The sequence below is a fragment of the Phyllobates terribilis genome, unplaced genomic scaffold (genome assembly GCF_046119375.1).
Source record: "Phyllobates terribilis strain yellow unplaced genomic scaffold, ASM4611937v1 Scaffold_3__8_contigs__length_932513732, whole genome shotgun sequence".
Lineage (NCBI taxonomy): Eukaryota > Metazoa > Chordata > Amphibia > Anura > Dendrobatidae > Phyllobates > Phyllobates terribilis.
The window spans coordinates 171819683-171846202 of record NW_027362763.1 but is presented as its reverse complement, the minus strand read 5'-3'; the positions used below and the strand labels follow the sequence as shown (position 1 = coordinate 171846202).

Below are 26520 nucleotides of genomic sequence, written 5' to 3'. Positions count from 1 at the left end.
CAGGCAGGCAAAGAGCTGCTGTTGTATTAGGACAGGAGTCAGTGTCCGCAATCTTTAAAAAGTTACAGACTGTCTTTGAGAATCGTACTGAGACAGACCTTCGGATGAGGTTCTACAACTGCTCTCAGCAACCAGAGGACAGTGTTCGGGACTATGCCTGGCGTTTACAAGGGGCCCTGCGAGCTTTGAAACAGGTTAGTCCAACCAGCATCATTGATGAAAATAAAATGCTGAAGGAACAGTTTATCCAGGGACTGAGGTCTCAAGAGCAGAGCAGGACTGTGCGTTGGTGGTCCCTGGATCATCCAGATGCCACCTTTGACACCCTTAAGGACATGGCTATAAAAGGACTGCAGCCCCTGGAAACAACTGCTATCCAATGTTACCAGGGAGGAGCCACCCCAGTGCCTGCAGCATCCACCTTTTCCCCGGTAGCTGCTGAAGCCAAGGTCCAGCAAAGTCCCCTAGTGAGCTGGACAGCCTGCGCTCTGAAGTGCGTCAGTTGAGCAAAACCCTGACCACTGTACTGAGTGCCCTGCAGCTGCGGACGGAGCCCGAGGAGGAAGGAAGGATCCTGCTAGCCGACAGCCCTGAGGATGTCCCCTGGATGAGAAGGAGGAGGAGGACCACGCCACCCCCTGGGAGGACCAGCGACCAACGCCGCCCGCCGAAAGACCCTGTCTGGCACTGCTGCCACAAGACAGGTCACGCAGTCCGGAGCGGTCCTTTAAACAAGCAAACCCTGGGGCCGAGGGCCGACACCCAGGAGTAGACCCCTCAGGCCCATCAAACTGGTACCGCAGGTTCGTGGGAGGAAGATCTCTTCTGTCCATCGTGCTGGACGGCCTCACGACACCCGCTCTGCTGGACACAGGATCTCAGGTAACCATCGTGCCTGATGTCCTCTACAAAAAGTTCTGGTCCATAGACGAACTTCACCCACCAGCTCCAAACCTTTCCGTGTATGCCTCCAATGGCCTTCCCCTTAACCTAGTCGGGGTTAAGGATGTGGCAGTAAAGGTGGGAAGAGTGGAACTGAAGGACCAGAGACTAATTGTAGTAGAGACTAATCCTGATGATACAGACTTGTATATAGTACTTGGCACAAATATTGTTAGTAACTGTTTGGGAGAAGTGTTGTTCTTGCTCCAACAGATAGCTGACACTGCCAGACCAGGGCAGAGAAGGGTGCTGCAGAAAGAGATCTGAGCCCTTATGTACCAGCAACAGGTAAAGCTAACAGGCGGTGAAATTGGTAATGTACGGGTGACAGACCCGGTACCCATTGTGATTCCCCCGATGAGTGAAATGCTGATTTGGTGTAGAGCAGCAATAGGTTTCAAAGGTCGGAGCTACCAGGCGGTAGTAGAGGACCTTAGCTCAGAGCATAGACCTACACTCTTAACTGCCAGAGGGGTAGTGAATGTACGCAATGGGAGGGTGCCCGTCCATCTTCTGAACTATGGGGAGGATGAGATTAGATTACCACGCTACGCCACTGTTGCCAAACTGTACACAGTAAATAACAACTCCATACACACGGCGGAGTCCTTAACCTCACCAGACGAAGTAGAGGATAATGACCCGGCAACCCAGGTGGAGGATTGGTGTCAACAGCTCCATGTTGGGACAGAGACCACTCCTGCCCATCAGAAGCAGGGTATACACCGGGTGGTTCAGGAATACGCGCAGGTATTCAGTAAGCACCCACTTGACTTTGGGAGGATTAAGGGAGTTCAACACCATATCCCCACAGGTGACCATCCACCCATCAAAGAACGTTACAGGCCTATACCACCAGCACACTACCAGAAGGCGAAGGAGATGTTGCACGACATGAAGAAGGCAGAGGTAGTAGTAAGGGATAGTTGTAGTCCCTGGGCAGCTCCCCTAGTTCTAGTCAGGAAAAAGGACGGAAGCATGAGAATGTGTGTAGATTACAGACAAGTAAATCGCATTACACATAAAGATGCATACCCTTTACCACGTATAGAGGAATCCCTGGCTGCCTTAAAGTCTGCAAATTACTTCTCCACCCTTGACCTCACTAGTGGGTACTGGCAAGTAGCTGTTGCTGAGGAGGATCGGGATAAGACAGCCTTCACTACCCCGATGGGACTCTATGAGTTCAACAGTATGCCATTTGGACTCTGCAACGTCCCCGGAACGTTCCAGAGATTGATGGAGTGCTGCCTGGGACACCGCAACTTCGAGACTGTACTACTATACCTGGACGACGTGATAGTGTACTCCAAAACGTATGAGGACCACTTGAAGCACCTAGCGGAGGTATTTGAGTCGCTGTCCCGGTATGGGATGAAGCTGAAGCCCTCAAAGTGCCACCTGCTCAAGCGAAAGGTACAGTACCTGGGGCACATCGTTAGTCCAGAGGGAGTAGCACCAGACCCGGAGAAGGTCAAAGCCATCCAGAAATGGCCGGAGCCGAAGAGCCTCAAGGAGGTACGTCAGTTCCTGGGACTAGTCGGGTATTACCGGAGGTTTGTGAAGGACTATACCAAGAAAGCAGCGCCTCTGCAAGACCTCCTGGTAGGACAGTCCCCAGAGGCAGAAATCCCCCGTTCCAGTGGGGTAAGGAGCAAGCTGAATCCTTTAAGGTGATGAAGGAGATCTTGACTGGCGAAGAGATCCTAGCCTACCCTGACTACAGCCAACCATTCCTGCTGTACACTGATGCCAGCAACAAAGGCTTAGGAGCTGTACTGAGTCAGAAGCAGAATGGCCGAGAGAAAGTGATCGCCTATGCAAGCAGGAAGCTCCGCCCGACCGAGAGGAACCCAGAGAACTATAGCAGCTTCATGTTGGAGTTCCTGGCTCCAGTCTGGGCCATCACCGAGCGGTTCAAGCACTACCTAGCCTCCAGTAAATTCACTGTCTTCACTGATAACAACCCCTTGACTCATCTGGAAACAGTCAAGTTAGGAGCCATGGAACAACGATGGATGGCTCGGCTGTCAAACTACCAATTCACTATTAAGTACCGGGCGGGCCACAAGAACGCCAACACCGATGCCCTGTCCAGGATGCCTCACCAGTCGGACACTGAAGAAGAAGTGGATGACCTGGAGGAGATTGAACTACCTGCCTTTCATCGGAATGGGATGGTCCACGAGCAACAAGCCTCCAGGAGGCATCGCAGTAAGACGTTAAACCCCCTGCCTCACCACAGCTGGAAGGAGACCCAGGACAGCGACCCGGTTGTCAGCCGTATCAAAGAGCTGATAACCCAGGAAGGTTCTTCCCTAGAGAAGGAAGCGTCTCTCCAAGCCAAGCAGCTGTGGAACGAGAAGAGCCGGCTGTTCATCTATTGGGGGCAGAGGAGCTTAGCCAGCTCACCCCAAGACCACATACCGGACACCGGGTCCGTGTCTGCAAGGATCTCTAGGACCAGCAGAAACAAACGGAACCCCTGGCAAACTACATGTCCCAGGAACACCAGAAGCTGACCGTTATCCCAGGGTCAGGAATCACAGAGGCCCAAGAGACCAGGGAGTGTGATCTCCAACAGAAGGCCCTACCACCAGGTCAGCAGGTGCAAGACAGAGACCAAGTTAGGCCTAGCTCTAGGCAGGTCATAAACTTACCAGGAAAAGGCAAAGAACAGGAGGCCCCACACCCGCTCACTGGGGAGAGTCCTGAAATGCACCTTTCACCCTACAGTGCCCTGGATCGTGCCTGAAACACCACCAGTAAAGGTACTGAAGTGAACTTTTGTGAGTGTGCCTATTCTTCTCCTGACCCGGCTGGGTCCCGTCTGTCCTGCATCCCTTTTCCTACGCTGCCCTGAGGCCCCGCTCCACCTGTGGGGAGCCGAACCAACTAAGCTGCCTGACCACTGGCCTCAGAGGACTGTAGCAGCGCTGGTGATTCTCAAAAGACACCACAGGTGGCGTCACGAACATTTCCCTATCCCAATAACCTTTCCCCATTCCTTGCTTTTAAGAGTGACCTCAGGGTACGGGCCCGGGAGCCGTCCACCGCAACATCCCCCAAAACTAACAGCTAGGCCCGGGTGCCGAGTAGTCTGTCCCCATCCCCTGGGCGCGTCACTAACTGCACTAGTATGCTTCCTCATTTGCATATTGTGTCCCTTCCCCCCTTCTGATTAGCTGTGCTGGCTTCCCAGAAAAAGCACTGTCTGAATTCTGCCGGTGTGTGTGCGGCCGGTCGCACAAGTAATTGCTGCTCGCATTCTGCTCCCTGTCTTTTCTTCTGACCCAGCTTGCTGCACTTCCAGGAGTAATAGTGCAGCGAGCAGTGTAAGGCTATGTTCACACATTGCATTTTTTCAGGGTTTTTTTTCTGTAGCAAAACCTGATCTTTTGGCAGAAAAGAAGCTACATCAAAAACACAGGTTTTGGTGAGTTTTTGGAGCGTTTTTCAGGATCCCAAAGTTCAGCTTTGCTTCCACCACAGAAGCATGAACACAGGTCACCAATGCAATACATATGTGAAACCATATTAACCAGAATTTCAAATGTAACAGTAGGGGAGGTAAATTGTTCAGGAATAGTTTACCTAAGACTGGCAGTGCACTAAGTTTGTATAACACTATATACTTTCACACTATGGTCTGCCATTCAGTTGCACAGGCATTGTTCAATTTCACACCTCCCTGGGCCACAGGTATTGTTCAATCTCACACTTAGCTGTCACGCACAGTGTAGGAAAGACAAAGTGCAACAGAAAGGGAAGAGGAGAAGGGAGCCCAGATACTAGGGAAAGGGGGAGTGGAGACCTCCTAGGCTGATCTAATATCACCCTGTCTCCCCTACTGTCCCTATATTGGTTCCTCACCAATCGCCGAACAGGAAACCTAAGCCCTGTATCTCCCTAGAGCTAGGCCTGGATAGGGAAGGGGGGATGAGCACTGGTCAGTCCCCACTACCAACTAAAGACAACAAGGGAGACAGACACAGGGGGAAGCAACTTAGCTTGAGCCGACTTCAGAGAGATTAAGCCAAACATCCTCCAAGCACTAGAGAGGAAGTAAGCAGACTGCAATAGCTCCAAGCCTTCACAAGGAAATATGTGAATATCACCGGCGCCTCCCTGTAGCAAACTGAAAGTATTTAAATACCCAGGCCAGGGTGTCAAACAGAGCAAGAGGGAGGTAGCCGCTGGGTCCTAAAGTAAGACAGATTTAAGAAGGTGTCTGCAATGCCAAACGAAGAGATCTTCTGCAGCCAACTGTAGAGCGACTGTCTGTCACATCTGACACACCCGTGACAGTAGCTCAGCCAATGTTTACACTGTACACATCACTAATTTAAATTAAACTCTCCTAATGCAAACCACCATCTCAGTGACCAGGACAAGATGGTAAAATCACAAAAATAAATGTGTTTCACATACTGTTGTACTTTCTTATTTTCACTAAAAACGCAGCAAACCCTGATAGCTATGTTCACAATAGGCGTCTTTTCAGCGTTTATTCACAACCTATTACTTCCAATGGGTGAAAAATGCTGAAAAAACGCTGAAAGAAGTGACATGCTCTATTTTGCAAAAAAAAACATGCAAAGCTCAAAATCGTAATAACAAAAAACCAAGATGTGTGCATGAGATTTCTAGAATCTCATAGGCTTTGCTGGTACTTAAAACATAGCTGCAAATTTGTATAAAAAAAGCATAAAAAAACGCTGAAAAAAACAAGATGTGTGAACATAGCCTAAGAAAGGAGACAGGGAGGAGAATCTGTCACCAGGTATTTGCCACCTAATCCAACCTGATTCTAGCGATGTGTCATTTACTAGGCTGCCTGCTGTAGTTTTGATGAAATCACTATTTTATCAGCAGGATATTATCACTAGAGGCCTAGTAAACCTGACGCTATTTAGTTCTCCATATTCATGAGTGCTGTATAACCCCGCCCACACCAATGATTGGCAGCGTTCTGCCTAGGCATAGTGTACACAGAAAGCTGCTAATCAGAGGTGTGGGCGGGGTTATACAGAGCTCAGCATTCAGAGAACTGCAAGATCTGCAGCAGATAAAACAGTGATTTTAGCAAAGTGACAGCAAGCAGACCAGCAAGTGACACATCGCTGTAATCCGGGTCTGTGTCCTTACGTCATGCTACTCTCATATGGGGAGAAAAAACATGGTGACAAATTCCCTTTAAATAAGTAAGTTACAGTATGTTTTCTGTTCTGTTACTTGATACTTACATTTGTTATACCTGGAGAACCCCTTTAATATATTTTGCTATTTCAGGGGGATGATTTAGCCACTATTTGTCTTCAGACTGGAAGTAATTACCAGACAGTGGTGAGAAACTCTAGGGACCAAATGAATGAGGTGATAAGTAGTAAAGTAAATCTGAAAAAAAAAGGCTCATTCATTATAGCAGCAGAATAAAGAAGTACCACTTAGCAAGCTTGTACAAATGAGCCTCTAGCTGCAACGCGGCAATTAAAATTATTATCTCCACTAAAGTGTTTGAGATCCGCCTGGCTTTGATCAGGAGTTATTTTTGGTAACATTACAGCTTGAAAATACATTATTTTTTATCCTTTAGCTTGTACTTACAGTATATACAATAGTCAAGTATATGTTTAATAGTTAAAGGGGTATTCCACAAGCTTAAACTTATCGATAGTGGGTGTCTAACATCTGGGATCAATGGCCAAGGTCCATTAGGCATTTTACCTTCACAGCAGTATTCTGAGACATAGTCTCTGTGCAGGGACCTGGCTGCACCACAGCTCCATTCATGCTAACAGGTATGTGCTGCAACTTCTTATAAATCTCCATAGTGCAGGTAAAAACTACAATGAGTATTGTTCTGATGTCCATAATTGGGTATTGGGAAAACCCCTTTAAAATGGATCTGTCACTGGATTTCACAATACAAACTGTATACATTATTAAATAGTTCTCTTGGACCTGATGAAACTGGTGGGTTTATTTTAAAATCCATGTCAGAATGGCTGTATAAGTGTAAACTTAACCTCCACCTACCTCGTCTAACTAACAGCTCCTCAGTGTCCCTCTTCTCTACTGTTGAATCTCCGTTCACCTCGCCAAACTGACAGATCCTCAGTGTCCCTCCCCCTGTTGATGAATCTCCATCCACAAAGCCAAACTGACTGATCCTCAGTGTCCCTCCCCCTGCTGATGAATCTCCATCCACAAAGCCAATCTGACAGATCTTCAGTGTCCCTCCCCCTGCTGATGAATCTCCATCCACAAAGCCAAACTGACAGATCCTCAGTGTCCCTCCCCCTACTGATGAATCTCCACCCACATCGCCAATTGATAGCTCATCACTGTCCCTTCCTCTTGCTGTTTAATCACCACCCACGGAGACAAGCTGAAAGATCCTCAGTGTCTCTCCCCCCTTCTGATGGATCTCTACCCACTGAGCCAAACTGACAGATTCTCAGTGTCCCTCCCCCTTCTGATGAATTTCTACCCACTGAGGCAAACTGACAGATACTCAGTGTCCCCACCCCCCCGCTGTTGAAACTGAACTCTCCTCACTAAATTGAAATCCCCTCAGTGTCGCACCTTATTACTGACGAGGTCTCACACTGCCGAGTACAAGCTGTAGTTGTCAGCCAAGCTATACAGTCTATACTATATAGATTTTCAAAGTAAATAGACCAGCCTCGTCATCATTAAGAGATCTATTTTATAATGTATGCCGCATGTAATGTGAAATTGAGTGACAGTTCTTTACTAATCCAACAGAGTTAAATAGTATGTGTGAAAATAGGAAACTTTGCAGTTTATCTTATCAGAGAAATCCACTTCTTTCTCATCCTGGACTGATCTTTCAATCTCAAAATACTCAAATCATGGATAAAATGTGTCCTCAGTGAATACAGAATCTCCCATTAATGGGATAGGAGATGACAGTTGGTGCTTATAAAGTTCTATGGAGAACTGTAACTGTCGTTTCAGGAGAACTTGCAGCAGAATGTCTGTCAGCCTCTAGCTCCTCCCTCTCCTCTCTCCATAGAATTTGTAAAGCACCAACTGTCATCTCCTATCTCAGTAATGGGGAATCTGTCTTCTCTGAATACAGATATTACCCATGAATTGAGAGTGAATGATCAGTCCAGGAGGAGAAAGGAGCAGCTTTCTCTGATAAGATATATTACACAGTTGCTTATTTTCATGTGTACTATTGATTTATGAAATAAAAATGTAACTGTTACTCTTTAATTATACAACAGTGAAAATATAGTGGTGTCGTCATGGCAACTAGATCTAATCCATGGTATTCCAACATTCCGGCTATGTGCATTTACCCCATGGTGTTAACTACTTGAATGGCCGCTTTCACACAGAGAATTGATCTCTATGGTAAACACATCCTCGAAACACAGCATGAAGACATCACGCTCTATGTCTGACTTATCCGCTGCTTTTATGTCAGTAGTAAGATAAACTACCCTCTGCCCAATGGTGCTGCTAGCGCCAGGATTACTATAGAACTCTGAGACTATGACCGGGCGGGGTGGGCAGAATGAATGCAGATTACTCCAGTGCCTTGTACTGAGCCACATGTAACTCCCTCCACCAAGGAATGGATCGTCATAAAGAGGAAAGCATGGCCGTGCTGATGTTTTGGAGAAGGCATGGTACTTTGTATAGGGGCACAGCTGACAGGCACTGTATATGAAGACATAGATGGCACACACTGTTCAAGGGGGTATCTGTTTGGCACTTTTTAAAGTGCACTATGCAAAACTAATGAGGTGGATATGTTTTACTATACAACAGCTGCAGATTAAGGCCATGGTCACACAGCGTATGTTCTCTCATGCGAGAGAATCAGGGCCGATTACACAAATACTCTCGGATCAAACCCTGTCAGAGTGTCATCAGTGTCAGCCCACTGCGCTCCGATCCTCTCGCATGAAAGAATCGTATCACAGGTGCGGAGAAGACGGAGAAAGTCATTTCTCCACTGCCTGTGTCCGTTGTAATTGCACTGCAATCAGATGACTTCTGAGTGCAGTCCAATGTTTTACAAGCACCCATAGACTTGCATGGGTGTGTGTGAGCAGAGTCTCGCAGCCACTCACAGCATGCAGCGAGTGTTTTATCTTGCCGGATCGGCATGAGGAAAAAATCATAGATCTGAGCAGCTCCATAGAATAACACTGGTCGAGGCGCTATACGATAACACATGGGATAGCACTCGGCCGTGTTATACGCTCGTGGGAGCGAGCCCTTACAATGAGGATTGTGCTGAGCAGACAGATGTGTTCATTGATTGAGTTAGTTAATACTGTTCTATGTAACCTCTTAGTGTCTGTTCTCTCCTGTAATCCTCCATATTGCGATGATGCAGAATGTCCCAAGTAAAACAGTTAATTCTTCCTGGAATGTCTGCATGTGGATGATTCTGCCGAAAGCTGAAATCTGCAACTGTGTGAACTGAAATGCACAGCTCACTCAATTACATGTTTGATTGCTTATATTTTTGGTTGGATTACCTAGTGCAAACATGGGCAAAGTACAGCTCGCAGGCCCGTGGACTGAGACAGCCGAAGGACTGAAAACAGAGGCCCACAGGCCACCCCGTGCCTGCCGCCCACATCCCGATATCACTGCTATCTGCATCCTCCGGCTCCTTCTTCCACCAATCACCGTATACAACTGAGACAGTGGACGTGGTGGTGTCATTACATCATATACGGTGTATTGGATGTGTGCCTCATGTGCTATGTGGGAGCTTATACTGTATATAGGTGGACTATGTGGGTACTCATACTGTATATATTGTATATAGCGGACTGTGTGGGGGCTCATACTGTATATAGAGGGACTATGTGGGGGCTCATAATGTATATAGGGGGACTATGTGTGGGCTCATACGGTATATAGGTAAGTATACTTAATTATGCTAAATATTAAAGGAGTTGTCCACTAATTTCACATTGATGCCCTATTCATAGAATAGGGCATCAATGTATGATCGGCCGGGGTCCCACAAGCGGCACCCCCGCTGATCAGCTGTTATCAGTGCTGGCGGCCGCCGCCGGACAGAAGTCCTTACCTTCGGTGCTTGGCCATCAAGTTGTAGTGGCCGGCGCTTGTTACTGCACATCTGCCTCCTATTCAATTGAATGGGGGGCGCATGTGTAGTACCTCGTGGCGGCCACTAGAGATGGACGGCCAAGCACTGCAGGTAAGGACTTCCGGCCGGCGGCACTGATACCTGCTGATCAATGGGGGTGCTGCATGCGGGACCCCGGCCGATCATACATTGATGCCCTATCCCATGAATAGGGCATCAATGTGAAAGTAGTGGACAACTCCTTTAAATGATACAATTAATATTAGTATAAAATAATAGTTATAATAATATGTTAATATTAATAGTAAGCAGAATTAATTTGTCTATTTTTTCGCCCCCCTGCAATTGTCATGGTCTCTCATGTGGCCCCTCGGAAAAATTAATTGCCTACCCTTATCCTAATGGATTTCTCAGATATACTTTTCTTATATGTACTTTTTATAGATCACCTACCATATTATTCCTCCATCTTAGCTTAGGCTCTTGTATGCCTATTAAATGGGGTCTCTGGGAATAGAAAACAATAAAGATAATGTCATTGTTAATAAATACCTAAATGACTTTAATTAACAAATCACACTGGTTTTGTTTAGGGAGGTAATCTCATTACTACATTAAGATGAGTGCCATCTTCTTACACCGACATACACCGGTCCTAGAATGATGATTGCCTGTGAGCATGTGCAGTAGAAGCTCCGCTGCTGTGACCTGGACATAGACAGTATGTGTTATAGGCTGTGCCAGGTCACAGCAGCGGAGCTTCTACTGCACATGCTCACAGGCAATCATCATTCTAGGACCGGTGTATGTCGGTGTCACAAGACAGGAGTCATTTTATAGTAATTTAGATAAAACAAGTGTGCTTTCCAAATTAGGGTATTGAGGTATTTATTGGCAATGACATTATTTTTATTTAGCATTTTTAAAGGAGAAATGGAAATTTTTATAAATTTATTTAATATTCCAATATTCTTTTTTTTTCTTTTTCTATATAAGTTTTATTGTTTATAGAGGCGACATTGCTGGAGCTTTTTATGGGGGCACATACTTGGCATTGTTTATAGGGGTATCATTCCTGTTTTTTTATAGGGAATTTTGAGAAATAACTATGGCGTAAAAAACTCTGGTGTACATTTGCAATGGTTCACGAGTCCTACAAGCGACAGGAACCAAAGACATCTATGCATTGTCCAGACAGTCAGACTAGAAGCCCTTATCACAGCCTAGTCAATGGAGGAGAACAAGAAGGTGAATCTGCAATCACAGGAGACCGACCGTGAGTCATCATCACATACAACTGTTGTTTATTGGCTTCAGCTGTGTCTGATCAGTGTTGTACTCCTTTGTCTAGTCTGCAGAATGGCGATCCCCTGCAGATCGTCCACATGCCATTGCTTTTTGGGGTGATATTATTTTTGCGCTCTGTGACAGTGTTGTACAGTTACTATATGGCAGCGTTACTCAGTCACAATACGGAAGAATTAGTTATTCATTTACAGTATCCTCATTCAGTCACTGCAGCATTATTTGGTGACTGTAGGCTAAATCTGGTCACTTTACAGCGGTATTATGTGTTAGTATTATTCCAGAATTTAGTAATGGTATGGCGGTGTTATTTAGTTACCATATGGTAGTATGATTTAGCCATTGTATGGTGATATTTTTCAGTCACCGGTTCTGTCATTGTATGGCGGTTCTGTACAGTCCATAATATTAAATTGAGTCTGTCACCCCCTAAAATGCATTTTAGACTAACTAGGGTAAAGTAGGGGACTTCACCCCTTTAAAAAAAATCACATTAGCACTGTACCTGTTACTGGTCCAGAGCTTGGGAAAATAATTTTAATCCATATATAAATCAAGGTGCTTTAATGCACCAATGATGGGCCAGGAATTGGGTGCACCGTTCTGTGCCCAGCCACTGTGTGCGTGCGTGGTTGGCACAGCCAGTGTCAGTGTGCATACACGTGGTCAGTGTGCGCTCTAGGAGTGAGCTCTGTCCATCACTGGCTAGGGCAATCCTCAAGATGTGAACTGAGGGGGTGTAACGATGCCCCCAGCTCATGGCCACACCTGGGTGCCCCCAGCTCATGGCCACACCATGGGTGCCCCCAGCTCATGGCCACACAATGGGTGCCCCCAGCTCATGGCCACACAATAGGTGCCCCCAGCTCAAGGCCACACCATGGGTGCCCCCAGCTCAAGGCCACACCATGGGTGCCCCCAGCTCATGGCCACACCATGGGTGCCCCCAGCTCATGGCCACACCATAGGTGCCCCCAGCTCATGGACACACCATGAGTGCCCCCAGCTTATGGCCACACCTTGGGTGTCCCCAGCTCATGGCCACATCATGGGTGTCCCCAGCTCATGGCCACACCATGGGTGCCCCCAGCTCATGGCCACACCATGGGTGCCCCCAGCTCATGGCCACACCATGGGTGCTCCCAGCTCATGGCCACACCATGGGTGCCCCCAGCTCATGGCCACACCATGTGTGCCTCCAGCTCATGGCCACACCTTGGTGTGCCCCCAGCTCATGGCCACACCATGGGTGCCCCCAGCTCATGGCCACGCCATGGGTGCCCCCAGGTCATGGCCACACCATGGGTGCCCCCAGCTCATAGCCAGACCATGGGTGCCCCCAGCTCATGGACACACCATGGGTGCCCACAGCTCATGGCCACACCATGGGCGTCCCCAGCTCATGGCCACGCCGTAGGTGCCCCGAAGCCCCCCCATTTGCATAGGTATTAAAAGTTATTTTTACAGGCGCTGTACCAGTAATAGGTGGAGTGCTAGTATGGTTTAGGGTGATGAAGTCCCCTATAACACTATAGCATACCAGTATAATTAGTCTAAATAACATTTTGGGGGTGACAGACTCCTCCTCTTGGGCTACCAAAAAACTATTGATTTATTGAGACACAGGCTATACAAGACATCTGAAGCCCCCTCTGGTATCTAGTACTATCATGGTGACTATAGATTTTTAAAGGGAATCTGTCACCAGGTTTTTGCCACCTAATCTGAGAGCAACGTAATGTAGAGACAGAGACCCTGATTCCAGAGATGTGTCACTTACTGGGCTGCTTGTTTTAGTTTTGATGAAATCGCTGTTTATCAATAGGAGATTATCATTAGAGGACTAGTAAACGTGCTGTCATGTAGTCCTCCATATTCATGAGCTCTGTGTAGCCCCTCCCCCACCACTGATTGGCAGATTTTTGCCTATGCACAGTGTACAAAGAAATCTTCCAATCAGTGGTGTGGGCGGTGTTATTCAGGGCTCAGCATCAGACAAATGGTAGATCTGCAGCAGGGAAAAGTGTGATTTTATCAAATCTGCAGTAAGCAGCCCTGTAAGTGATGCATTGCTGGAATCAAGGTCTCTACCCCTACATCATGTGGCTCTCAGATGGGATAGCAAATATCTTGTAGCAGGTTCTATTTAAAATAAATTGTAAAATGAGGCCTCCATGGACCAGACTTGTTTTTCCAGCTCATCCCACAATTGCTCGCCTGAAATTTTTGTCCTGTTCCTCAAACCAACAATTTTTGCAGTGTGGCGGGGGAGATTATCCCACTGAAAAAGGTCATTGTGTAGGGAATACCATTGCCATGAAATGGTGTAGTTAGTCTGCAGCAAAATTTAGGAAGATGGTACAAATCAGGTGACATTCTCATCAATGCCAGAACACAAGGTTTGCCAGCAGAACGTTGCCTACATCCATCACTGCCTCCATTGGCTTGCCTTCTTTCCATAGTATATCCTGGTGCCATCTATTTCCCGGGTAAGCAGCCCACGAGGACCGAGCCAACAAAGGGGTCATCCACTACCAGACCGCCCCTGCTTACTCACTCCAGTGCCCCATATAAGATAAAACAATCCATACTCATCTCCCATAGCGGAGCCATGCTTGCTATATCAGCACTGCTATTCCCGGGCAGGTTAAGTGACTTAGTTGTGTGACTCAACCGCTGCCGCCAATCCTCTGCTGCTGATCGGCTGCAGCCTTTCAGTATTCCATCAGAGTGGATATGAGCATTGATTGTTTTTTTTCATATGGGGCACTGACATGATTAAGCATGGATTGTCTGGTAGTGGACAACTCCTTAGTGTAAAAGTGGCCACGATGCATCAGACCAGGCCACCATCTACCCATGCGCCATGATCCGTTTCTGATGCTTATGTGACAACTGTAGGTGCTTTTGGCAGTGGACGGTTGTCAGTATGGACGGTTGTCAGTATGGACAGTTGTCAGTATGGACGGTTGTCAGTATGGACGGTTGTCAGTATGGACAGTTGTCAGTGTGGACCCTTGTACCGGTCTGAGTCTACACTGCAAGATACTGTGTGTTCTGACATCATAGACCGCAGTAATCATTTATAGCAATTTTTATTGTTTCTTCACCTGTCAGCGGCTATTCTGATATGGCGGATCAGTATATATTTAGGTTTTATTATTATGGCAAATTATTTAGAGTGGAGCAAAGGAAGGGCTCATACTTGAAATATGGTCTGGATATACATCAAGCTTCTGTAAGCAAGTGGAACTTATAGCACATTTCTACACTGTCTGTGCGATAAGCGCAATTATGTGTTTTTTAGGACGTAATAAAAAAAAATTGAAAATGAAGTAAATAACCGAATTTTTATTTTTTACTAATTTTTCATATTTGATTCTACTTTTTCTACTTTATTAACAATCCTTTTACTACAAGATGGCCAAAGTGATGAATGTCAATGTAGGTCTCACAACTACTGACTAATTTGCTGGACCTCTAAAGCAAACAGTTTGGGCTTTTTCCATTACTGCGGCTGTGGCTCGTTGTCATATCTGCAGATGAGCAGAGACAAATAACCATGAGAATGATAAGGAAGCAGACGACATCCGCTGTCTCTCTGCAAACAGCATCAATAGCTTAGATACAATTTGCTGTTTTGTATCTTCGACCCTTTTTTTTCCAATTAATTTAAAATTATTCAATGACTATTTTTTCCCTGTAACCCCCGAGCATCAAGACAAGAGTCTATGGACTATGTTCCCTATAATTCAGTACAATCTAGAATATATAATTCTGCAGTCTGTAGATTAATCTTCCACGTAGTTCCCAATCCCTCTAGTTCCTGGTCCTACGTTCTGTCTACATCATTTATTTTTTTCCCCTAGAAATGAGCTAAATTGCTTCTTTGATGGTTTCCTTGTTGGATCAAACTCAATCCACGATTTTAAGGATATGCAGTTATTACTCTGTTTGTATATCCGTTTCCCTTGGGCTATTTCTAACTGAATATACAAATGCCAACCTTAGTTTATTGCCTCATTTGCTATACTCAGGGCATTTGAAATGACAGCAGAACTGCATGGAGATAACGTTGCAATTATGTCTTCATCCATATTTTAGAGACTGGGAAAAAATAAACAGTAATACATTAAAAACTAACACAAACGCAGAAGCCACCAAGAGAGATTAGGAAGATGATTTCCTATGATAAATACACTGTGTCCATATATTTGATTTCAATCCAACAAGGAATAAATAAATGTAAAAATATTTACGTATGTCAGCTATAAAGTTAACGTGCTGGAAAGAGCATAGTATCGCCGGCGCACTGCTTAAAAAAAAGGATCCATTGACATTACCAAACCCTAATAGGAATGCAGCAGGGTTCCAAAAATCACTTTTATTGACTTTCAAATAGGCATTTTTGCCAGCCTGAAAGACTGAGTAGACCAAGCCACCTACCCGCAATGAAGTGAGGTGGAAGACACACATCAAAGGTCCTAATTGAGAGGCATTTCAGCACCATGGCCAGCAATGCCATAAAAGCACCAAGGGCACAGCTCAAGTCACATCTCTACAAACCTCTCCAAGACCGACAGCCATATAGACCAGATAAGAAAACCTACAGACACATATGGGATGAAGTAGGGTGTAGGAGTAAGAATGTCAGGTCATCAGAATGAAAGGTGAATAGAGGGTTCAGCACCATGGACAGCAGAGAAATACAATTCCAAGGACATGGCTCAGGTCCCCTTCCTTTGGCCAACACATTGCCTAATGTATATCTTATAAGCATATTGCTTGGCGGCAATTCTTGCCAAGAAGAAAATCCTTGACGAAGAGCCAAGGCACCACTCATTTCATCATCTGCACTATATCACCATCAAGGCACGGTGCCCATCGCCTCCCTCTTTGCTATCCTCAATGGAAATCCCATTCATCTGCAAACATACACTAAGGAGCCATTACCTCTTGTTGTAGCAAGTGGAGTGCACAGCCTCACAGGCAAATAATTCTCTTGCCCTGGGATGAGCACATCTTCAGTTGACTTTCTTATCCTTTCTTGGTATTTTGTATGGTCCTTCACTGTGGAAAGGAAAAGCCAGCACTGTTCTCCCTATATGTCCACTGGGATCTGCAGGGAAATAAGGATTCTAGGAGGGCAGCGAGCTCTCCCCACCTCCTGCTCCCCCTCCTTAGCCTGCCTCTCTTGCTCTTCGCTCAGATTGCATTTGTCAAACATACAAGAGAGGAAATAGGGACGGAGGTTGCAGCTGGAGGGGGGACTGTGATAAGCTATGGAGCTGCATGAGTAGGAGCAGGACAAGGTGCGCATGAGCAGCCGAGCTTGGGGGCATCTGGCACGCCTGTCATAAGCTGTTTGCTCTCGTATTGTCTGATTGTGTGCGGAAATGTTACGTCTCTTAATAGTTTGTGAATTTTCATCTTAATCCTGGCAATGCCAGATTATCTTCTCATTGCTCAAAATTCTACCTTCATTGACGACCGCCCTGATTATTGTCAATGCGCTGTGTATTTAACCAGTTCAGGACCAGGCGGTGCAAAAAAAAAGTTCTCATTAGGATATTCAAATAATTTTTACATCTTTTTCATGATACATAGGGTTTAGTTTTTATCCTATTTTTGAAGTCTCTTTTTTTGCTGATATTAGGCAATGTCGGTGGGAAAATAAATGACGCGAAAAACAGACATGTATTTTTTTATAACCCCGAAGGAACATTAAATCCATTTTAAAATTTGTTCCCCCTTTCCGTAACTAATAATTTTACATACTGGACACGTATTTTTTCAACGGGGATGGGGCTCCTAGCAAGAGTTTGGATTGGCAGCGTCTTTTTTCATTTATTTTTTACCTGCCTGCTTTTTTTTTTAATTATTATTATTTATTTTATATATATATATATATATATATATATATATATATATATATATATTTATTATTGTTCCCCCCGTAAGGTTATAAAAGACACCTGGGGAGGGGGGCAATGTCAACATTTGAAAACTTTTTTTTACCTGAGCTATGGTTGAAATATAACCATCAGTTACAATGAAAATGCAGCCTCCTGTCTGCATAGCTGAGCTGATTGGCTCTACAAAGGCCCAGCAGCACCTGTTTCCGCCATAGTTGGTCTAGCGATCATTTAACCACTGGGTCAGGAGGAAGAAACCCCATTGGAGCTTCCTATTATTATATACCAGCCCTTGTTCAGCTCTGTGTATACAGTGATCGGGAAGGCAGAGACAGTAATAAACCACCCCTGATTTCTCTATGGGGAGCTTGACTGTGTTTGACAACCAGCTCTTCACTACTGCAGGTGCCTAATTGTGCGCAGCTTCTCTACAACGCAGTGACATTTTAGAACGTCATTGCAGAGTAGAACATGGACTGCCTGATAGGTCATCAATGTCTGATCAGCCAGGGTCCCACACCCGGCACCCCTGCTGATCAGCTGTCCTCGGTGTTCTCGTGGCAGGGTACTACACATCCGCCTCCTATTCAAATCAATAAGAGGCGGATGTGCAGTACCCTGCCGTGGTCACTATCAGAAGGTGGAGCAGCTCCACAATTGAGCATTTCCGGCCGGCGGCTGCCAACACTGAGAACAGCTGATCAGCGGGGGTGCTGGGTGTCAGACTCCGATCGATCAGACATCCTAAAGATAGGTCATCAAGTAGTGGACAATCTCTTTAAAGTCTATGAGCGGTCCGGCAGTAGTTAAAAGACGTGCTGCTGGAAATTTCCTTGAAAAGACAGTTACACTGAAAAGAACAACTTTCATTTCAGGAGAACTTGCAGCAGAATGTCTGTGTCTGCTCTCCCCTCTCCATAGAATTGTAACAGCACCAACTGTCATCTCCTATCTCAGTAACCGGAGAATCTGTCATCAATGAATACAGATTTTACCCATGAACTGAGCATGAAACATCAGTCCAGAAGGAGAATGAAGGAGATTTCTCTGATAAGATATATTACAAAGTTGATTATTTTCACATGTACTATTGTTTTATGGAATAAAAATTCAAATAACTGTTACTCTTTAATTAATCAAGGTATAAATAAATTGCTCACAAATAGGAACATGTGATAACATTGCTGTGCTCTTCTTCATGTGATACAATGTGGTCAACTCTCATGTGTGTTCAGGGCGATAATTATATTGAGGCTCTTACTTAGAGAATCTTGAAAATATTGAATAGGTAATTGTATGTGTATCAGTGCCTAACTTTTTTATTAGAATTATTTCAAAGTTATTGCACAGGACTTAGTGGGATACAGGCTACTATTTTGTGACAGCTTGTATTCTCTCAATGCAGTGTAGACACAGTCTAGGGCAGGGGTCTCAAACTCAGCTGGGCATATGGGCCGCACACGGAAAAACATTTAATTTGGGGGCCGCATTATTTGCAGGACAAAGTGACATTTTAGTGATACCATTTTTTTTTTTCTATACACCTTTTGAACAGGTCCCCATATTGCAGACACGTCCCCCCATCCAGGTCCCCATATTGCAGACACGTCCCCCATCCAGGTCCCCATATTGCAGACACGTCCCACATCCAGGTCCCCATATTGCAGACACGTCCCCCATCCAGGTCCCCATATTGCAGACACGTCCCCCATCCAGGTCCCCATATTGCAGACACGTCCCCCATCCAGGTCCCCATATTGCAGACACGTCCCACATCCAGGTCCCCATATTGCAGACACGTCCCCCATCCATGTCCCTATATTGCAGACACGTCCCCCATCCAGGTCCCCATATTGCAGACACGTCCCCCATCCAGGTCCCCATATTGCAGACACGTCCCCCATCCAGGTCCCCATATTGCAGACACATCCCCCATCCAGGTCCCCATATTGCAGACACGTCCCCCATCCAGGTCCCCATATTGAAGACACGTCCCCCATCCAGATTCCACATATTGCAGACACATCCCCCATCCAGGTCCCCATATTGCAGACACGTCCCCCATCCAGGTCCCCATATTGCAGATGTGACACCCCAGGGGTCTGGTTGCCACAGTGATAGAGATATTACGTCTGAGAGCAGGGGGGAGGTCCTTTGGTCAGGGATCCTGTGCATGCCACACCTCCTGCCCAGTCTTGGGAGGGGAAGGACTTCCCCTATATAAACCCGGGGCTGAGGCAGAGTTAGTGAGAAAGAAGACAGAACAAGAGTAGAGAAGAGAAGCAGCATAGCAAGAAACATCAGGAGCTCTGTGGGGAGCAGTGTTACAACGAGTCAGGGGCTGGCAGCTGCAGAGCTCGCCCTGACTGAGAAGATTTCTAACCGGACCCGGAGTCCGAGGCTGTGGGGACTAACTCCGACCCAGCAGCAGAAACCGTCCGGCAGAGGATTTCAGGTCCTCTGGCCCAGAAGCCTGAAGGCACGGTCACACGCGTGGGACCAGCACCGCCATCGTGGAGCGGAAGCCATTAGAAGGCCCCGAGTCACCGGCCATACGGGTGAGCACCACACGGTACACTCAGGGACGTGGGCTACTTATTCCCGCCTCTAGCAAGGTAGCCAGAAGAGTACAGTTAGTTGGGAAGGCCTACAACTCCGCCTGGCCAGGGGAAATCCCATCTGCTCAAGGACTGACCAGGCCCCTATCACTAGCAAGTACTCCGGGAGGGTCCTTCTTTGTCACCAGTAAAGACCCTGAACTACACCGCACCGTCTCTGAGTGGTTCCTGCTACCCCCATCATCCACGTCGGCTGCCCTGAGGCCATACCCCTCCCGTTGGGGGTTATACCATCCACGCTGCACCATCCTTCCACCGGCCTCAGCGGTCTGCCCTGCAGCGGCAGCTCCATAGCTGCATTCAACGGGTGGCGTAGTCACCAACCATCTACTGCTAGTACATCGCCGCTCAGTTTGACTCCCTGGGCACGGACCGGGTCGCCGCCACGAGACTACAACCCTCAAGAGATCCGGCTCCGGGTAAGCTCCCGAGTGCGCATCGCAGCGCGACACAGGCCCAGGGGCGCGTCACAGACACGTCCCCCATCCAGGTCGCCATATTGCAGACACGTCCCCCATCCAGGTCGCCATATTGCAGACACGTCCCCCATCCAGGTCCCCATATTGCAGACACGTCCCCCATACAGGTCGCCATATTGCAGACACGTCCCACATCCAGGTCCCCATCCAGGTCCACCCCCCCCCATATACTGCGCACAGGTCACCCCCCCCATATACTGCACACAGGTCACCCCCCCCATATACTGCGCACAGGTCACCCCCCCATATACTGCGCACAGGTCACCCCCCCATATACTGTGCACAGGTCACCCCCCCTATACTGCGCACAGGTCACCCCACCATATACTCCGCACAGGTCACCCCCCATATACTGCACAAAGGTCACCCCCCCATATACTGTGCACAGGTTCCCCCCCCCCCCATATACTGTGCACAGGTTCCCTCCCCCCCCATATACTGTGCACAGGTTCCCTCCCCCCCATATACTGTGCACAGGTTCCCTCCCCAGGTATTTCACATAGACATGACAGAAAAAAAAAAAAAAAAGATTATTCTCACCTGTCCTCCGTTCCCTCGGCGTCCTTTCTGCACGTGTGGCCCGCAGGCACATAGACCCAATAACGATCGCGGCTCTCTCCAGCAGCCGCCGACATCAGCGCTGTAGTGCAGTGTATTGCTGCGCAGAGACCGGCTCTCTGCACAGCAATACCAGTGTTAGCCGTCGGCCTATCAGAGGCCAGCAGCTGACCTCTGCGCATGGCAGTGACGTCATACGCCGCTGTGCTGGGACGCAGATGTCAGCTGCTGTCCTCTGATAGGCCGGCGGCTGACACTGGTATTGCTGTGCAGAGAGCCGGTCTCTGCGCAGCAATACACTGCACTACAGCGCTGATGTCGGCGGCTGCTGGAGAGAGCCGCGATCGTTATGGGGTCTATGTGCCTGCGGGCCGCATGAAGCAGCCGGAGGGGCCGCATGCGGCCCGTGGGCCGCGTGTTTGAGACCCCTGGTCTAGGGACATGTGCACACGTTCAGTATTTGGTCAGTATTTTACCTCAGTATTTGTAAGCTAAAACCAAAAGTAGGGGAAAAATGCAGAAGTGGTGAAGCTGTGATGTGATATTTTACATCAGTATTTGTAAGCTAAAACCAGCAGTGTAACAGTCAGAGGAAAAGTATAATAGAAACACGTCACCACTTCTGTATTTATCACCCACTCCTGGTTTTGGCTCACAAATAGTCTTGTAAAATACTGACCAAATACTGAAGGTGTGAATGTGGCCTAATGCAGAGAGGTCAACAGAATAGGAAAGCCTGAGTAAGTTGCATAGTGAAAATACTTTATATTAAGATTATATTAAATGAATTTGAGAGGTCCCCATTAAAGGGGTTTCCATCCTTGGGAAAATTTTTGTCAAGCAAGTGCAACTTACCGAATACTAAGTGTGTTATGTACACAGTGTTAGGCGTCTTTCAGATGTCTGGATATTTCCAGTACTAGAAAAAACAGTACTGGAGATATCCATTTCTGAGTGTCTGTGTGCACCTGTGTGCCACATCAGGATCACACGTACCGGTGCCTGGGAATCAGCGGTACAGTTAGTGCTGTTCCAAAGCGCCGGGTGCCTGACACTGCCCGCATCATTGTCCCCAGCCGGAGATGCGATCAGCGTGAGCAAGGGACAATGTATTCTGTTCCCGCTGTGTCCTGGTGTAAAAATAAGAATAAAATTTAAAAAATCCTTATACTAATCTGTCCGAAGATGTTCCCCGCTGTAATCCACCTGACTGCTCAAGCCAAGGAGCCGGGGAGACTGCCTCTCTCCAGTAGGAGGGCCCCGGAGCTGTGCTGAGCTCAGTTAGTGACAGGACACTGCTCGGTAAGCTCAGTGGAGGTCCGGGGCCAGCTCGCTGCAGCAAGTCATTCTCTCCGACTCCTCGGTGTGAGCGGTCAGATGGGTTACAACAGGGGATATCTTTTGACAGGTGAGTATTAGAATTTTTTTATTTTGTTCTTATTTTTACATCAGGACACAGAGGGAGCAGACTATTACGCTCATCATTGTCCCTTGCTGGCACTGATCGCAGCGCCGGCAGGGGACAATGATGAGGGCAGCGTTCAGCACCTGGCGCTTGGGAACAGCGCTAACTGTACCGCTGATTCCCAGGCGCCGGTACATGTCACACTGATGACACATGGATATCATCCGTGTGTCATCAGTGTGGGACATTTTGCGGCCCATGTTGAGAGAAAAAAAAATGGATATGTCAGTGTGTTTTGCCCACGGACACACGGTCTGTGGAAACACACTGACATGTGCACAGACCCATTAATTTGAATGGGTCTATGTGTGTCAGTGTCTCCAGTATGTGTGAAAACTGTCACCACATGTACAGGAAACACTAAAGTCTGAAAGGCGACTTACGATTCAGCTCTGCTAGCCGGTTCGGGCAGTCATTCCATGACTGCAGGTATGTGATTTACATCCTTGAGGTCACAAGACGACTAACTTCTCCTCCGCAACTCTCAATAAATCATTAATAAAAGCAGATGAGAAACTAGCTGGCACTTTACAGTCACATACTTGCACTCACATGAAGATCACTAGCAGAGCCAAATCTTAACAGTGTGTACACTGCATATTGTTAGCATTCAGCAAGCTGCACTGATTGCCAAGTTTGCTTTGTGGTGGAAAAACCCTTTAAGGGTATGTGCACACGATGCAGAAATGCTCAGGATTTTTTCCAGAGCATTTCTGCATCTCCCTGGCAGGAAAAAACGCTTGCGGATTGTACATGCGGTTTCCTGCCAGGGACATGCGGAAATGAAGCGTTCTTCACTTTCATTTCCGCATGCGGGTTGACAAGCGCTTCCCAAGCGATTTTAGCATCACTTGGAAAGTGCTTGTCAACTTCACACTATATAAATCCATGCAACCGGCATGGATTTATATAGTGTGTGAATGTCAAAAAAGAAAAAATAAATATATACTTTACCCTCTGATGGCCCCCGGTGTCCTGCTTCGCTCGGTCCCGGCTACCGGCAGTGAAGACTGAAGGACCTGCCGACGTCAGCGTCACGTGACCAGTCACATGACTCTGACGTCAGCGAAGGTCCTTCTTCATTCAACCGCGAAGTGCGGGGAACCAAGCAGGAGCGCTGCGCCTGCCGTCAGAAGGTGAGAATATATATATTTTTTATATTATTCTTTTTTTTTTATGGTACCTGGGTCTGGATGAGAGTCCTCTCATCCACACCCGGGTACCATCCCCACATTAGACCGCATGAAAAGCGCATCAACATATACAGTGATGCGGATTCCATGCGGTCTAATGCAAGTCAATGGCGCCAAAAAAGCAGCGTTTCCGCAAAATTAATTGACATGCTGCAGATTTTTGAGCACAGCGTTTACGCTGCGGAAAAATCCGCATCATGGGCACAGCACATGCGGATTTCAATTGGGGAACATTGCTGCCCTTCTACCATGCGTTTTTCATGCGTTTCCGCGGCGTTTACGCAACTGCAAAAACGCCGCGGAAACGCATTAAAAACGCATCGTGTGAACTCAGCCTAAGGTTATGTGCCCACGTTGCGGAAATGAAGCAGAAAATTTCTGCTTCATTTCCGCATGTCCTCTCCTGGAAAAACGCATGCGGAATTCCGCACGCGTTTATTGCGCGTTTATCGCGCATTTATCGCGCGTTTTCCACATGCGGAATTGCCTTGCGTTTTTAATGCATTGCACAAGGCAATTCCGCATGCGGAAACGCAAAATTAATGGACATGCTGCGGATTTTTGAACGCAGCATAAACGCTGCGGAAAAATCCGCAGCATGGGCATAGAACTTGCGGATTCTCATAGGGGACAATAGGATGCGGATTACCAAGCGTTTTACAAGCGTTTCCGCTGCGGAAAATCCGCAGCAAAAACGCTTGTAATCCGCAACGTGGGCACGAAGCCTCAGTGTTATACATATCAATTCAGCACTCAGCTGTAATCTTTCGAACCTGATAGCAGGTGTTCAGTCTCTGCAGTGAGACAACATGGGAAATTAAGCATTGCAGAGATCCTGTGGAAATGAATGAGTTGTCCTTGTACTGTACTTTTGTGCCAGTTCCACAAGAGTGAGAAACATCTCTTGCTGCAGCTGTCTGCTCTGACTTATAACAAGGGGGACCCCATCTATCAATTCCATAGAAGTCTCTAACGGGGTAGAAAAATTATTTGCTAAATTAGATAAACCCTTCAAGGAAATGTCAATGTAGATTTTTATTATTATATTATGCAAATACCTAGATGATAATGAGGGAAACTCTAGTCTTGTGGTGTATCTGCTGAATTGAAGAGGACCTGTCAACTCTTCTAATATGTCTGATTAATTTAATACTGGTAATGTTTATGATAAAAAAAACTATTCTGGAACATATTTTCTTACATATAGATTGTACTCTTCCTCCTATTACTCCTCCTGGAATGTTATGGATAAGTTGACAAATGGGTGTTACCAGTTAGGGGTGTGTCCCCTCACAGTCTGACACTGTCCAATCGCTGGTGACAGTATTAGACTTTGTAGAGACACTCTTTTCACTCCTTTGACAAGTGACATGTGTTACAGTCATAAGTGGTGCACTTAGTTTGTGGACCCACTGTGCCACAGACCGGACTTACCGTGGAGGGGCGTAACTAAGCAGCTACCTTGGTGTTCACTGGAGCCTCTAGTGATGGGGTCAGGCTTGTGCGGCAGGTAGCTGCCAGGTGCCACTCCAGGGCAGCATCCGGCAGTAGCAGCTGACCCCAAAGAGAAAAGACGTTAACTCAGGTTCTCAAACAGGACAGGACGGCCACTGGCACAGGTTCAGACTATGCAGACAGGACGGCCACTGGGACAGGTTCAGACTGTGCAGACAGGACGGCCACTGGGACAGGTTCAGACTGTGCAGACCGGACGGCCACTTGGAACAGGATCAAACTATGCAGACAGGACGGCCACTTGGAACAGGATCAGACTATGCAGACAGGAAGGTGACTGGGACAGGTTCAGACTATGCAGACAGGACGGCCACTGGGACAGGTTCAGACTATGCAGACAGGACGGCCACTGAGACAGGTTCAGACTATGCAGACAGAACGGCCACTGGCACGGGTTCAGACTATGCAGACAGGACAGCAACTGGGACAGGTTCAGACTATGCAGACAGGACAGCCAATGGGACAGGTTCAGACTATGCAGACAGGACGGCCACTGACACAGGTTCAGGCTATGCAGACAGGACGGCCACTGGCACAGGTTCAGACTATGCAGACAGGACAGTCACTGGCATAGGTTCAGACTATGCAGACAGGACGGCCACTGGGACAGGTTCAGACCGTGCAGACAAGATGGCCACTGGAACCAGGGCCAGCGTTATGGGCAGGCAGACTACGTGTAACATACCTGGCGGCGTCCTTGCATGGTGGTCCATCTCCCACTGTGCAAGAGCGCGCACTTGATCTCCAGTCCAGAATGTCTCTCTGGCTTCCCTCCATGCTGTCTGTTTGTGTCTGTTTCTGCTGCTTAAGGGCGGCGCCCAATCACTTCCTGCTTTTTGTACCTGCTGTGGGTCACACCCCTTGTGCGTCCTCAGCCTATTGCTGTCTGTCACCTGGTATATAGCTCAGCTGCTCCCATCTATCCCTGCCTGAGCATAGTGTTTCATTCAGTGTGTGCCTTCACTCTGAAGATGCCAGGTCCCGTTCTTTGTCTCCTGTCTTGCGGTATCAGTTCCCGTGTCTGAACTGAGTCCTGTCTATGTCTCCTGCCTTGCGGTATCAGTTCCCGTGTCTGAACTGAGTCCTGTCTGTGTACTCTTGCCTGCTGCCTTTCCTGGAGGCTGTATTTCCAGGCCTGTCTGAACACGCTCCTAGCCTGTTCCTCCCGCCTTCTAGGGGCCGATTACCTAGATCCGTTCCTGTATCTTGTCTGTCCTGTCTGAACACGCTCCTAGCCTGTTCCTCCCGCCTTCTAGGGGCCGATTACCTAGATCCGTTCCTGTATCTTGTCTGTCCTGTCTGAACACGCTCCTTGCCTGTTTGTCCCGCCTCTCTGGGGGCCGATTACCCAGACCTGCTCCTGTATCTTGTCTGTTCTGTCTGAACACGCTCCTTGCCTGTTCGTCCCGCCTCTCTGG

The 26520-nt window shown here is 47.4% G+C and overlaps 1 protein-coding gene across 4 annotated transcripts in view; it reads right to left on the bottom strand.

The window, feature by feature from the left end:
* Positions 1-16674, bottom strand: part of SLC35G2 (solute carrier family 35 member G2) — a 67050-nt gene extending 50376 nt beyond the window's left edge. For 2 of the 4 annotated variants that reach the window (XM_073674280.1, XM_073674279.1), the window contains exon 1: positions 16313-16674. The gene's annotated coding sequence lies outside the window, so the exon portion shown is untranslated. Of the gene's footprint in view, positions 1-6188; positions 6294-10507; positions 10562-16312 lie in introns of those variants that run through there. The other 2 variants (XM_073674281.1, XM_073674282.1) reach the window with 2 other exon arrangements.
* Positions 16675-26520: the final 9846 nt, after the last annotated feature.